The 15,583-nt window shown below is 46.6% G+C and overlaps 2 long non-coding RNA genes across 2 annotated transcripts in view; both read right to left on the reverse strand.

The window, feature by feature from the left end:
- Window positions 1–15,347, reverse strand: part of LOC308480345 — a 111,662-nt gene extending 96,315 nt beyond the window's left edge. The window contains exon 1 of the long non-coding RNA XR_013988063.1: window positions 15,093–15,347. This is a non-coding gene — a long non-coding RNA (uncharacterized lncRNA). The remainder of the gene's footprint in view (window positions 1–15,092) is intronic.
- Window positions 13–5,494, reverse strand: LOC308480244. The gene is made up of 3 exons (XR_013987939.1): window positions 4,827–5,494; window positions 1,374–4,743; window positions 13–1,341 (listed from the first exon to the last, which is right to left on the reverse strand). It is a non-coding gene; the product is annotated as an uncharacterized lncRNA (long non-coding RNA).
- Window positions 15,348–15,583: the final 236 nt, after the last annotated feature.

Here is a 15,583-nt window from a genome sequence, read left to right on the forward strand (position 1 = left end):
GATTCAGAAGGGATGTTGGGAGACCTAGAGCTGAACGCAAGTTGTCAACTCTAGAGGTTGCTGCTGATTTGGGGAACAAAAAGCAAGGTGGAATAAACCTTTCTCCTTCTCCCTTTCCTAAAAGTGTTCTTCACCAGTGGAACTTGGCAATAAGAAGTCATGATTACAAGAATAAACTCTTTCTTTTTTTTTTTATGTGGCCACAGGACTACAGGCAGTGTGGTGCCTGAGAAACAGCTGCAGTTTTGCATGCCAAATTTCACAGGTCAAGAACATAGTAGTATTGGGAGGGCATGAAGAGAGCCCACACATGGGCAGGTGTTTTTTCTGCCCTTGAAAAGTCCACCAATGGGTTTGGTGGCTTGCTTGGCTACTTAAATGACCGTGAGAGCCTGGACACATCAAACTGATCCCTTAACTTTGGGCTCATTTTGGCTACTTTGGCTTGGTAGATCTTGCCCATATCTGCCTTGCTGTAAAGAGAGAGTGTATTAAGCCTAGCCCAGCTTGCCCTTGGGGCTTATACGTAAGCCCACTCAAACTCACACTTAATACCTTCCCTCTTCTGCAGTCCTCTGGTTTGAAACACTCTTAACTCTTCCAAATATCCCATTTCCTAGCTGGCATTCCAGCAATTGTTTTTTAGCTGATCTCTTCCAGCGATGAGCGGGTCTTTACACTAAACTTACCAGCTGCCGCAGAGGGAGGTTCTAATCCTGTCCATCTCTTCTTCCGTCGGTCTTGATTGGCAATGGTCCTACTACTTTGGGGATGAGGCTGTTTGTTCCAGGCGCTGTCCAGACCTATGGAAGTGAAGGGAGCGGCTTTGCCAAGCCAGCGCAATTCGGTTAACACTTGTTGGCAGTCCACTTGCTGGGTTGCCCTCATACCTCCACACTACCACTGAGGCTGATGGCTGTGGCCGTGGCCAGGATTTGTGAGACTCTGGAGGAGATGCTGTGCTGTTTATTCTGTGGCTCTTGGAAGGCCATGAAAGAAGTCTCTGCTTTGCCTACTGTCTTGCTCTTTGCATCCCCCTCTTTCTGGGATGTGGGCAACCACAACCAGGGCATGGATCAACCAGATTCTTCCCTGGATGGTTATTTGTGGCTGAGAAGGCTTGCCTGCTTATTTCAAGGCCTACCATTTGCAAGTCCTGGTCTCAACTGGATTTCCTAACGCTGGGGATCAATTTGTGTTGAACTTCCTTTGCACACTACCCAGAAAAACCCTCATTTAATTAGCTGTCAAGAAATCTTGGTGTAGGCTATAAATTTTTTGCTCTTGATCTAAGCCACGACCTCTCTCTCTGTCTGTCTGTCTGTCTGTCTCTCTCTCTCTCTCTCTCTCTCTCTCTCTCTCTCTCTCTCTACCCTTCAGTGATTCCCTTAAAGTGAAAATGATTCACCTTGACTGGCCTAGAACAGGGTTGAGGAACCTTTGGCCCTCCAGAGATTGTTGCAGTTCCTATAATCCCTGACCACTGACCATGCCACTTGGGGCTAATCTACCAGTTTCCTTGCTGCTGAACTAGAAGGCTCCAGGTGATGCACAGGTCTTGCTCCTCCTAACTAGGAATATATTTCAACCAGTTAGAACAAAGCAGCTTCAAGTAGGTGAGTAAACCATAGAACAGCCAGAGTCTCATAACGGCATTTGCTCAGCAATTTATCCGCTGTTGCTGTTTCTGTTCCACACAACTGTGCTCATGGCCAGAACAGCAAGATGTGTTGATGAGGAGAAACAGTCTTCCGAGAAGGTTCACCAAGGGTTGCTTTGAGTTTGCAACTCGGCTAGCTGGCAAGTTTTGAAACCAAGAGATCCGTGAGCTCCCTAGGCTTAACCCTTTCATATTTCTGAATGCTAGCAAGATAGGCGGTTTCCCTTCCTCTTCTCCAGAGCATCTGTGTGTAGCGGTCTTTGTCGGAGTAGATTAGTCCTTGCTTCTCCCTCCTGCACCTTTGAGGTGAGGGGCAGGGAGGAACCCACAGGAGCGGCGGATGCATGACCCAGACCCTAGGATAAGCCCTGCAAGCAAATGCCAACCCGTAGCCCAGTTCCTCCTCGCTGCTTCTGGGACTTCAGGCACACATGCCCCTCTCGTGCTCACGCTGCAGTAAATGCTTGTGGTTTTGTGGTGGTAGCTTGACCATAGTGCCTTTATTTGGAGGGGGTGGGGCTTGAAGGAGGCAGCACTGGGCCAAGGAAGGAGTTTTCCCCTCACTTGTATTTCATTGTTGCCCCAAAAATGTCGTCTCTTCCCTCTTATTCTCTGGGGCAGCTTCGTTTGGTTGCCCATGGAATACAGCTAAATCTCTTTGGAAAGACCTTAAATGTTTTCGCATTGTCCTTGTGAATCTGCAACAAACTTTTATGGGCAGGGTGGGAAGTCTGCAAGATGGCATGTGAATGAGAGCAGCGTTCCTTCTTTGAAAGAGCAAGCACACACGCAAGTTTCTCTTGAGGAGACCACCTGCCCGATGAGCTGCTCCCATTTCTGGATGCTGTCCCGTTTACGGTTGTTTGTGTGAACGCATCAATCCTTGGAGTCCCATACTGTAGCCTGGTGTTTCGTCTCCCAACTTCACTCCTATAGGGATGGGTGGCAAGAATCCTTCATCCTTGGATGAATTTGGCATGGGGATTGCCAGCTTATTCCTGAGGAATGTGAAATATCACTGAAGGTCCACGTCACAGTTGTTTTGGAGGGGTTTGACTGACATCACTTTCATGCGTCGTGTGCATGACTTTACATTAAAACTGTTTACATCCATGTCGTTCGAAGCTGGCAGTGTGGGCTCAGACCTGCCAGACATTGTCTTGTATGGGTGGGGCAAGCGGCAGCAGAGGACCTGAGGGGTGAATTTCACAACTGGCTTCCAAAGTCCCTGACCACTACAACCACCACCTCCATTTCCTTTGACTCCTCCTTGTGTGTTGCAGGCATAGCAGACCCAGCCACAAAATTAGCAGCATTGCTTGTTTTAGTAATCTCTTTTGCAAGCACAGAGTGGGTGCTGTCACCTTCTGTACCAGAGTGGACCGCTGCGAAGTTGAGAGGAAGGATGAGGACAGGGTGACTCCTAACCTCACCACAGGGTACAACTGTCCCAGGGGCTACTGCTGAGCAGTTTGTTGCAGCACTCCTGAGACTTAGGACTGACACCTTCTTGCAGGCTATTTTGGACGTCCTTTTCAGGGACAGCACCGTTGGTAGAACCAGGGCATGAAATATGGGGCCATAATGGCACTGTCCCATCAAAAAGTCTCCTCCTGTGCTGCTCATGTCATTCTCCTGCATAAAGCCCCTGGGCAAGCAGGCCGTGATGGTCCTCACCAGCCTTTCGTGGTTTGGTTGGATGACAATCCTTAGGGAAGATTTGGCCAGTGATATTTGATGTCCCGGGCACTTCCATGCTTCCAGTGCTGCTCCTTGAGAATTAAATGCCGCAGGAAACCCACCAGTTTCTCTTAAGCTAACGTGGCTGTTCTCCTGGCAACGTTGATCCCTTTGCTACTCCTCCAGTATCTCCTTGAACCTTGTTTTCCTTCCATGGCAGAGGTCAAGGGGAATCAGTATACTTAAGGGGCCCCTCTTTCTCCTCCTTCTTCTGCTGCTGCTGTTTTTAGGATTGAGGTGCTAATAATGGGTGGCAATTGTCTTCCTTTTCCCCTGACGCTTTGGTTCCCTCAGGATCCCACTCAGACATCTCCAAACACTGTCAGAGTAGAGCAATAAACATCCCCCACTCCTGGTGGGAGAGAGAACGCAGTCTCTGTGAATTCCTTGTCTTTCTCCCCCCCTCTCCATATATGCATTTGTCTAGTCCGGATTTAACCTTGCTGGGTTTCACTGTAGCACAGCTTAACAGTTTAAGCCAAGGGGTATTTTTTACCTGGGCTGCGCCTGGCTTCCCCTTTCAACAAAAACACATCTCTGAAGCAAACGCACCTAAGGAACAGGATTGCTCTTCCATTTAAACAGACTTGCACCCCTTCTATCAGAGGTTGTATGTGCAAGGGCAGAGGCACAGTGAGGGACTTAAATCCCCTCTCTCAAAAATAGACCTCTACCATCCACCATTGGCTTGGGGCAGAGGCTGTTGGACCTCCCTCTTGTGACATATGTCACTGTCTGTCGTTTCCCCAATCTCAGTGTTTCTCAAACCTTGGGTCTCCGGCTGTTGTTGGACTACAAATCCCATCATCCCTGACCACTGGTCCTGCTAGCTTGGGGTGATGAGAGTTGTAGTCCCAACAACAGCCGGAGACCAAAGTTTGAGAAACGCTTTCCTATTTACTTGAGTCCAAGGTACCTAACTGAGGGTGGGTGACCAGTTACCTTGGAAGCTGCTTTCTGGGTGCCCAGTGCCATGTGTCCACTCAGCTTGGACCGCTTCCTCGGCATGAGTCTCTATCCATGAGTCTCTATCCCCCAACGCAAGCAGCAGCTTTCCGCTGACCGGAATGAAGTGTCTGTTGCAGAAAGCTGCCCAGAGCTACTATCTGGGTTGCTTTTCTGCCAGGCGTTTTTAAGTCATGGGACGCCAGTGCTTGATCGGCAAGATGGAAAAGCCACCTCAGCCCTCCTTTCTTGGGTGTGTTTCTCTGCTGTAGAGCTTTCCTAGTTGCAAGGAAGCCAAGTCGAAGGAGAAAGCGGGATGCATGCATCAAAGTCACAGCTTCTCACTCAGGGGGTCACTCTGCGTTTAGCTGTACCGTTTAAGAGTGTAGGTGAGGTCTCTAAGATTTAAGATAAATTTATTGTCATTGTCCGTATATACACAGTATACACAACAACGAAAATCAAACACCCACCCAAAGACCGTATATGGAAGTCACTTGCTTTCTTAAAAAACACCACATAGGAAACTGGCATGTCATGGACAAGAAGATCTAGCCGCCTCTCTGCCCTACACCAAGTTTTCTGAGCAGAGGGCTGGAGGAGCACTCCATTATGCACCACCACCACCCCCCAAAACACATCCACACACACTTGCAGTCTGAAATGACACAGCAAAGGTAGCCCACCTTGGTCTGAACTGGCCGTAGTCCAGCCTTCCCTCCCCCTGCCTCCAACCTCATCCCTTTCTCTCTCCCATTTTTTTCCGTTTGGTCCAGTTGCGAGTTTGGCCCACCTTAAGCTTGACTGGACATGGTGTCTTCTTAAACCTGGAAAACCTGCACACACAAGGGAAAGGCTTAAACCCAGACTCCAAAACACAGTTTCCAATTTTGCGATTTCTCATTTTTCTTTGCACAGAAGCTGGTAACCTAGGACCTGTGTGCGTGCGCGCGCGTGTGTGTGAACAACTTTATATGTTGTTGGTTGTTGTTTTTTTTTAAGCTATTTGGTTTACTTGGGTTGGTGTGCGACCTTGTATTTAAGTTTCTTGAACACTGTGGAAACCCTGATTGTGTATGAATGGCAGCAGTTTTGTAAATTAAAGAAACGTTTGTGTGAATAAACGTAGAGGATGAGGTTGAAAAGCCATACCCAGTTTTGAGATGAAGTGTCTTTGTCTTTGTGTTCATTATTCCTTTGGCAGCTGTGTTTGGTAGGCGGGGATCCAGCCATGAGCACTGGGGCATGGGGTACCACAACACCCCCCCTTTTAAAAAAAAACTTGACCACCAGCAGCTGTGGAAGGGCTTGGATTAACTTCTCCTGGTGACAAGCTTCCAGAAGATGAAAAGCTGCACGTGTGATGCAGCAGCAAAAAAAGCTGATGCTATTCTAGACTTCATCAACAGAAGATTAGTATCCAGGTCAAGGGAAGTATTAGGTCCAGTCATGGCCGACTCTGGGGTTGCGGCGGTCATCTCCCTTTACTGGCCGAGGGAGCCGGTGTACAGCTTCCGGGTCATGTGGCCAGCATGACTAAGCCGCTTCCGGTGAACAGAGCAGCGCACGGAAACGCCGTTTACCTTCCCGCCGGAGCGGTACCTATTTATCTACTTGCACTTTGACGTGCTTTTGAACTGCTAGGTGGGCAGGAGCAGGGACCGAGCGACGGGAGCTCACCCTGTCGCGGGGATTCGAACCACCGACCTTCTGATCGGCAAGTCCTAGACTCTGGTTTAACCCACAGCGCCACCCATGTCCCTTACCTAGGCAGGGAGGTACACACAAATTGTGTTGCTCTGCATGTCTCTACAAAGGGTTGGGGTGGGATTTGGTCAATGGGGGGAGAATGGAAGAAAGGGTGGGCATAGGGATTTGGAGAACGGAGAGATCTCAAAAGGCAAGTAAGAGCCAGGAAAAGAGGTGTGGCGAGGGTTTAAGAACAGACTGTCTGATGCAGCAAATGGAGCTACAGACCCCACCACAATTAGCGAGCTAAAAATGGCTTCATGCACTGTGGGAAATGAACCAAGTGAAAGGAGTTACCCAGTGTTGCCTTCAGGCCCTCCCTTGTCTAGTCTCCGTTGGAAACAGGATGTTGGGTTCTTACAGCTGATCCAATAATTACATTCTTGTTATGCTAACTTTTAAATAGCAGTGGCAGGTTGCAGCAAGGCTTTGGGGATTGTCTAGCTTTTCCTTTGCGGAAAGAATCAATTAGGCCAGGACTATAACAGGCTGAGCAGCAGCATCTGATCCGAATCGGGGGCATGAACCTCTTGAGGGAAAGGCATAGGGTTGGGGCTCCCCTGAGCTGCTTCAGCAAGTTGCTGCCTAATTCGTTTTGCCCTGGTACGATGCAGCTTTCACTTGCTGCATGCCACCGTAAAAGCAAAAACCTCCATCCATCTGAATCTATTTCAAGACGAACCCCTCCCGCTGGCATTTCGCAGAATTAGAGAGTTGGAGGGGACTGCCTAAGGTCATCTAATCCAGCCCCCTGCAATGCAGGAATCCCAACTGAAGCATCCCTGACAGATGGCCCTCCAACGTCGGCTTAAAAATATCCAAGGAAGGAGAGTTCACCATTTTAGGGGAGTATTGATGCTCCCAGTTTGCCTTGGTTTGCTCTATCCTGGCCTCTGTTATAAGAGACTTTGACACGTTTTACATCTTCTGGGGTGTTGTGAAGTGTAACCCCACAAACTTGCAATCGGAACACCTCTGTTTGCACACCACATTTCAGCTTTCTGTTCTCTTAGCCGTGGCGATAATCTACAGTGACTTGAAGAGATGCAAGGTGCTGTACAAAGGTTTAGAAATATCATGTGTTGCTCTGCTGAACTTTTCTCTGTCCCCAACCACCACTGACATTTGGCCCTCAGGAGGCTAGCCAGAAGCGAATGTGGCCCTCCAGCTACAGAAGTCCCTCCCCCCACATTGCCCTACACAGACAAGTACTTTCTGATGAGCTGGGGGCAAAAGCGTCCCTACCTGGGGTCCTCTCCTAAGGTCCTTTGTCTTCTGCATTTTTGATGTCAAAGTGGTTGGTTGCACAAATACACCCTCCAAGTATACAGTGAAACCAAATGCCTCTTATCAACTCCCTTGGGTATAATCAAAAGCCACATTAGAAAAAAGGTAATTGTCCTTTTATGCCTTTAGTAGGGAAAAAAAAATCAGATACTCCCAGTTTGGCCAGACAGTACCATAGTTCCTCCAGCTGCTTGGCTTCCAGCACTCCACCCTGTCTCGAGTTGACAAGAGGTTAGTATAAACTCCTGCCATAACAACCACTCAAATTCTCTCTCTCTCTCTCTCTCTCTCTCTCTCATATAATTTGGATGAAGTTTTCCTAGTTGCTCACAGCTTAGTTGGCAGAGCAGAACATGCCGGGATGGTGGATGTGTAAAACATGGTTCCTTGAATCAGCCAGTTTTTTTTTTAAAGGAGGAGAGCTGTTTTATTTGTTACGGACACTTGTATACCACCTTTCTTTCTCCACGGAGCTCAAGGTGGTATATCTGGTTGTCCTCCGCGCAACAGCCCTGTGAGGCAGGTTAGGCTGAGAGATGGTGACTGGCCCAAGGTCACCCAGGGAGCTTCATGGCTGAGTGGAGATTCAAACCCTGGTCTCTAACACTCTGACCACTGCAACACACTGGCTGTCTTTCAAGGTGTACCTCAGAGCATCCATCAATTCTTGGCACACTTATTGTCACTCAAGGGGTAGATGGATTCCAACAAGAAATTAAAGACCACCCAGAAATTAAAGTTTCCCTCCTGCTTCCTGGACGGTGCCAACCAACCCTGGCAACTTCAGGTCAGACCTGCAGGTCCGGCAACCCAGGAAAGTAACACGAATCACAACACTTTCATGCGTCGGTAATGTTCACCAATACGCAAGCGCATCACAGCAATATGCATGCTGCACAAGGGACTCGTCCAGGCTGCAGCTCCCATTGCGTGGCAAAGCTGCGCTTGCTTCCACATCACGTGTGAGCCAGCCCTGCACGATCAGGGTCTCAGGACGTGCAGAGGGGCAGGCCATGGTGCTTCCCGGAGGAGCCTGCGCCTCGCAAATCGGCGTTCGGAGTGGCGAACGGCAGCAGCTCAGGAGAGCGCTGCGTGACGCAGACTTCCAGGGAGTTACATAACTGGCAGCACAGCTGGCAGCTCAAGCTGCCTTACGTAATCGGCCCAAGCCGCACATCCCTGGGAACGTGGCCGGTTTGTTTTGGCCCTGCTTTGTGGGCGGGCCTTTGTCTCCCATCCCACCCCAGCCGGGCGCTGGAATCGACCAAACGCGCCGAAGGCAGCAGCCTCCAGCTCCCACGGACAACCTCGTCAGCATTGTGTCCCTTAATGGTTTCTGACAACAACCTGAAATGGATTGATTCGGCCTGACTCGGTTTGAATGCTGCCTGTCAATCCCAGCTAGCTGCCCAGCGAGACAAGGCCCTGGCGTGGCTCCAAGCCTGAGCCACAGGAGACTTCGCTCGCCTCCCCAGGGCCTCTGATTTCCACCAAGTCAAACTGGCCAGGGGCTGGGATCATTCAGTGCCTTGGAAGACTGCTGTTTATCTGCTCCACTCAACTTTTATCACAAGGGGGAGTCTGCTGAATCCAGCCAATGGCCCGTCTAGTCCAGTATCCTGTTCTCACAGGGTCCAACCATATACGATACAATACTCTTTATTGTCATTGTCCCATACAGAACAACGAAATTGAAAAAAATCTACATAAGACATTAAAAAACCAACAAGCCTGCTATCCCAGCTATCCCAGCCTGGTTAGCCGCCAAAAAACTATTGATACCCCATTTTTAAGTACAATATGCTCCCATAGAGACTCCTTAAAGGTAAAAGGACCCCTGACCATTAGGCCCAGTCGTGGCCGACTCTGGGGTTGTGGCGCTCATCTCGCTTTATTGGCCGAGGGAGCCGGTGTACAGCTTCCGGGTCATGTGGCCAGCATGACTAAGCCGCTTCTGGCGAACCAGAGCAGCGCATGGAAACATTTTTTACCTTACCGCCGGAGTGGTACCTATTTCTCTACTTGCACTTTGACGTGCTTTCGAACTGCTAGGTTGGCAGGAGCAGGGACCGAGCAATGGGAGCTCATCCCGTCGCGGGGATTTGAACCGCCGACCTTCTGATCGGCAAGTCCTAGGCTCTGTGGTTTAACCCACAGAGCACCCAGGGCCCTAGAGACTCCTTACACTGTGTTTAAAACCAAAATCGCATTTGGGTAGAAACTGTTTCTCAGGCGGCTAGTCCTAGTCTTGATAACCCTGGACCTTCTTCCAGAAGGCAGAAGCTGAAAGAGATCATTTCCGGGGTGCGCACTATCCTGCGCTATCTCTGCAGCTTTCTTATGGCACTTGGAAGCATAGATTTGATCCAAGGTAGAGAGAGTGCACCCAATTATTCTCTCCGCGGTCTTTGCAACCCTGGACAGCATTGTTTTTTCCCTGACCGTGCAGCTCCCAAACCACACACACAGACCATAAGTTAATACACTCTCCACAGTACAATGGTAAAATGCCATCAACAGGTCCTTTGAGAGGTTTTTTTTTTCCGGAGGATTCTCAGAAAATATAACCTCTGCTGTGCTCTCTTCATCAGGTCTTTGCTGTTTTCTCCCCAGTTTAGGTCATCTCTCAACTCCATTCCCAGAAATCAAAACACCGAGACCTGTTCCACGCACTTCCCCTCAATAATAAGTGCTGAATATTCAATTTACATTCCCTAAAGTCCACCATAATCTCTCTTGTTTTCTTTAAGTTAAGGAGTAAGTTGTTTTTCCTGCACCACTCCACCAACTGCTCAACTTCCTTCCTATAGGCTGCCACCCCCTCTCCAGCCGTGATTAAACCAACCACCATTGTATCACCTGCAAACCTCCTTGAGGTTCCTCCCTTACATTCTGCCATAATTTCTAAGATGAGGTGCCCCTGCTCCATGTCACCACCTATGATAAGGCCTCACCTCCACAAGAGCAGCTTCCAGGCCAGCTTTGCTCCTTTTCTTCTTGAACAACAAATGAATAAGGGGTTGAAGCGACAGGGTCAAGGTGCTCCAACCTGCAGCCTTTGGGCTGCAGGCTGTGCATGAGTCCTCCTTTCGCGGCTCATAGCAACATCCCAGAAAAAAAGATGCCTTGTTAACGGAAGCGCTTACATCTGTTTGTGTATTAAATTTGATAATTAAATCTATTGTGCATTTAATTAGATATATTTAGTTAAATAGATTGCGCATATTAAATAATATCAGATATACTGGAAACACTTCAATTTACAAGATGAAAATTTAATTCAGGGTGCGACCTGCAGGTTCTGTATTTTAGCAGCCATTTGGTGTGAAAAAATTTGACCGCACTGCTTTAGGACTTTTTAAGTTTAGAGAAAAGTCAAGCAGGAGGCGACGTGATGGGAGTTTATGAAATCATGCATAGCATGCGGAAAGAGGACAGAGGGAAGTTTTTCTCCCTCTCTCCTAATTCTGGAGCTCATGGGCATGCAGTGAAGCTGCGTATGTTGGAAGATTCAGGGCACATAAAAGAAAGGACTTCTTCGTGTACCAAGTAGTTGAACTGTGGAACTCGCTTCCACAGCAGGCAGGGATGGGCGCCAAGCTAGATGGCTTTGAAAGAGGATTCGACAAACTCATGAAGGATCACAGAATTGTAGTTGGAAGGGAACCGCAAGGGCCATCTAGTCCAACCCCCCGCAATGCAGGAGGAGGCTATCAATGGCTGCTAGACAAGGTGGCTGTGCTCTATTTCCACGGAGACAGGGGAATGGGAGGCTGATTTTGCTTTCAAATCCTGCTTGGGGGTTTCCCACAGGCAACCCACAACTTGCTCCTTAATTCAAAGAAAACAAGAGATTATTGTGGACTTTAGGAAATGTAAATTGAATATTCAGCCACTGATTATCGAGGGGAAGTGCGTGGAACAGGTCTCGGTCATAAAGGGTTATAAAGACTAGGACTACCCGCCTGAGAAACAGTTTCTACCCAAATGCGATTTTGGTTTTAAACGCAGTGTAAGGAGTCTCTATGGGAGTCTATTGTATTTAAAAATGGGGTATCAGAGTTTTTAGGGGGCTAACCAGATTGGGATAGTTGGGATAGCAGGCTTGTTGGTTTTTTAATGTCTGATGTAGATTTTTCAATTTCGTTGTTCTGTATGGGACAATGACAATAAAGATTATCGTATCGTAAAAAGGAAGTAAAGCGCAAGACTGTAACACCCACCTGGTTGTTGCGCACACGGCTTCTTTGAAACATGGCCTCCCTCTGTCCCTCTGTCCCCTTTCAGTGAAGAACAGGCGGCCTCCTTCTGTTCTTGTATCAGGAGAGTCCACTCAACTCTTGTTCTTCCCTTCTTCCTCCAGGTGCTGGAAGACCGTAATGGGAACTGCTATTAGCACCGTTCCCCTAATGGCTTTTTCCCCCAGGTGCCTGCATGAGCGTGAAGTTTATTCCCTCCAAACCCCTTACAGATCATTAAGCACAATTGCTCAAAGTACAGGAACCCTGCAAGGCCCTCTGGCTGGCGTTTTAGGAGTTCTTTTCCAGCACCAAAACAAGCACGGAGAAAAAATTGTGAAGAATTACGTGTCTCTTTCTCCTTAAGGTCATCAGGTCTGTCCAGCATCGTAAGAATGTGAGAAGGTAAGAATGGGTCATCTATATTTTATCTATATATAAATTTTTATTAGTTTTTTAACATACCATTTTCAACAATAACTAAACATACTTTTACATCTTATTGAATTTTTTGACTTCCATCTGTCCTGTCTGAAAATCCAATCCAATCTAATCTCCAATCCAATCTAATCTCTTAATATGCATTTCTTACTTTCCCTATTACATTTCAAACTCATAACCAATATCTCTATCTTTTCCTACTTTGTAACACTTTGTATATTTTTCCTTACAAAACTTCTTGTAGTCCTACAAACGTAATTTGTTGATTACAGTTGCTCTTCAAATAATTCATATACTTCTTCCAATCTTCTGTAGATCTCTGGTCCCGCAGGTTTCAAATCCTTCCTGTCGCATCCATTATTATTATTATTATTATTATTATTATTATTATTAGAGATTATGTATAAGAAGGGGGCATGGCTGCGACTATCATGGAGGGACCGTGCACTTCTGAATGAGCCACTACGCAACTGCTCTCTGTGCTGGATCAGACAAATGCATTCAGCTACAGGCAAAGGAGCCACAGTGCCCATTCCCAGCATCAATCGCCCTGCTGATAACAGAATAAACGCCCACTGCAACAGAGGTGGTAGCAGAAAACCTGTGGGCTTCCAAGCCAGTCCTCCCCTCCCTTGCCGTGTTTCTTGTATCTCTGCATTTTTCATTGTTTAACCCTCAAGTCGAGATTGACAGAGACATAACTTTCAACGCCGCATCCCAGTTGAGGACCAGCAGGGTTGCCATGCCAACAGGAGCACGTTGGGCTGGCAATTTGCTAGCTCCATCCTCACAAACCTTGCAGGTCACCTCCATCTCCGCACAGCCTCAAAGAGATTCCTTCATCTGTCGTGATTTGGAAAAGTCCAGATGATTTTTATTGTTATTGTTTTCATTCCTTAACAGCTGCTTTCTTGGTTCAGTTCTGGTTCTTTAATGAACTCTGAAGCAGGTAAAGAGTAAACTGTGTGGGACTCACCCCAGCCCCACACCCTCCTACTGGAAAGAAGCTTCACCTATTGAATTTCTACCTGCAAAGAGATGTTAAAGGAACAGGAGCACAGGCAGGGTTGCGGAGGTTGGGGAGAGAAGCAACCCTACTATTGGCCTTGAGCTAGGAGTCTCCACTGTTATTGCCCTAAATGGATGCATAACCTCCATCTCTGGTTTCCATGTTGGAATACATAGATGGTCTAGAAACTGTTGTCGCAGATCATCATACATTTTACATTTAAGGGCCATGCGACGAGATCGCACAGGCCTATCTATTCTGAATGTTCTTATGTGATGCCGATAAAGGTTACTTGACTCAACTTGACTAAATGGATGCAAAAGGTGTTCAGTAAGGCCTTCCAGAATGATCCCTGTTAAGAAATATAAATCATTTTGATCTCTTGCACTTTCACGGTCTACACTCAGAGCTCAGCACTTGAAAAAGTGTCTCTCTTATTGGCCAGTGTCTCCAGATAAACAATTCGCAGTTTTAGAGGAGAGGGGCAAAAGCAAAAATTAAATGTAGAGATGAATCATAGAATCATAGAATTGTAGAGTTGGTTCTTTGCTGAAAGAAAATTACGGTACCTGAAAATGATGTATAGATGGTATATAACACCAGTGCAGATAGGAATAATGTATAAAACTTGCTCAAATATATGTTGGAAATGTAAGGAAAAAGAAGGGACTTTTTACCATATATGGTTGGACTGTGGTAAAATGTAAAAAATTTGGGAAATGATATACAATGAGTTGAAGAAAATGTTCCAATTAATATTTGTAAAAGAGCCTGAAGCATTCTTGTTAGGGATTGTAGAAAAAGACCTTCCAAAGAAATTGAAAAACATCTTCATGTACGCAACAACTATGGCAAGAGTCTTAATAGCACAAGGATGGAAGAATGAAGAAATCCCGACTAAAGAACTATGGCAAGAGAAACTGATGGACTACACAGAATTTGACACAGAATTTGACACAGAATTTGGCAAAATTAACACACAAACTACGCAATAAGGACAACTGTAACTTTAAAGAAGTATGGGAACCTTTTACAAAGTACTTAAAGAAACAACAAAATCAACTGGACTCCTTGGCAGGTTTTGAATAAACATCCACAAACTTTTTATTGGTAATATATAGATAGATAAATTAAGGATCTTTACAATTTTATAATATGCAGAGAATAACATGTGCTGAAAAACCAGAGAGAGGAGCTGAGGGAAGTCGGGGGGGGGGGTATTTTGGGGGAGGGGAGGGGGGAAATGGGGGGGATGAGGATGATGTGGTTTTGATAAATTGTTATGTTGAAATTCCTAATAAAAAAAAAGTTTAAAAAAAAGAATTGTAGAGTTGGGAGAGACGCCCGAGGGTCATCCATTCCAACCCCCTGAAATACAGGAATCACAGCTAAAGCATCCAGGACAGATGGTCACCCACCCTCTGCTTAGAAACCTCCAAGGAAGGAGAGTCCACAACCTCCCAAAGGAGACTGTTCCACTGCCAAACGGCTCTCACTGTCATAATGGTTTTTTAAAAAATAATTATTATTATAATAACTTTTTAAAAGCAGCAGAGATAAAGTCCATTCACTGATAGCATCCTTGGGTTTCTGAACCCAGTCTCTTTCATCCAGCTGCTGCGTAATGGCGTAATGCTTACCTGAGCTTACCTGAGTAAGGAAACTTTCCCACAGCGAAATGACTCACAATTGTTCCAATTTTTAACCAAGGCTCCTGCTCCCCCTTGCGGACATGTGAGTGCCTGCAACCCGAAGCCAAAGCGATAGATCAGAGGCTTTTTTAAATGAATTTGTTGTTGTTGTTGTTGTTGTTGTAATAACCATAAATAAATAAGAGTAAAAATGTGACCCCACCACCGAGACCATTCCACTGTAACTATCCAACCTCCCAAAATTTCAACACCTCTTGCGATGGTTTGACCCCTTCCCGTTTTAACAGTACAAATTCTACAAACACCTTCCATAACTCCCCAAAATCATTTCTCCTGCATATCCCCCATCTTACCTTAATGGCACATGTTACCGTATTTTTTGCTCCATAAGACTCACTTTTTCCCTCCTAAAAAGTAAGGGGAAATGTGTGTGCGTCTTATGGAGCGAATGCAGGCTGCGCAGCTATCCCAGAAGCCAGAACAGCAAGAGGGATTGCTGCTTTCACTGCGTAGCTATCCCTCTTGCTGTTCTGGCTTCTGAGATTCAGAATATTTTTTTTCTTGTTTTCCTCCTCCCAAAACTAGGTGCGTCTTGTGGTCAGGTGCGTCTTATAGAGCGAAAAATACGGTAATTTATCATTAATAGCTATATCCCACACCTCTTTATACCATTCTTCCATTTTACATTCTTCTTGCCCCTTCCACTTCCTAGATATCATGATTCGTGCAGCTGTCAATAAATTTGTGAGCAAGTCCTTCATAGTCTGCAAACCTCCCACCCCATTATAAATTGATAATAATGCTACCTCTGGACTTCCGGTCAGCTTTAACCCAGTGATTTCTGTTATCACCTTAAACACCC

The sequence above is a fragment of the Podarcis pityusensis genome (assembly GCF_964106645.2).
Source record: "Podarcis pityusensis genome assembly, chromosome: 6".
NCBI lineage: Eukaryota > Metazoa > Chordata > Lepidosauria > Squamata > Lacertidae > Podarcis > Podarcis pityusensis.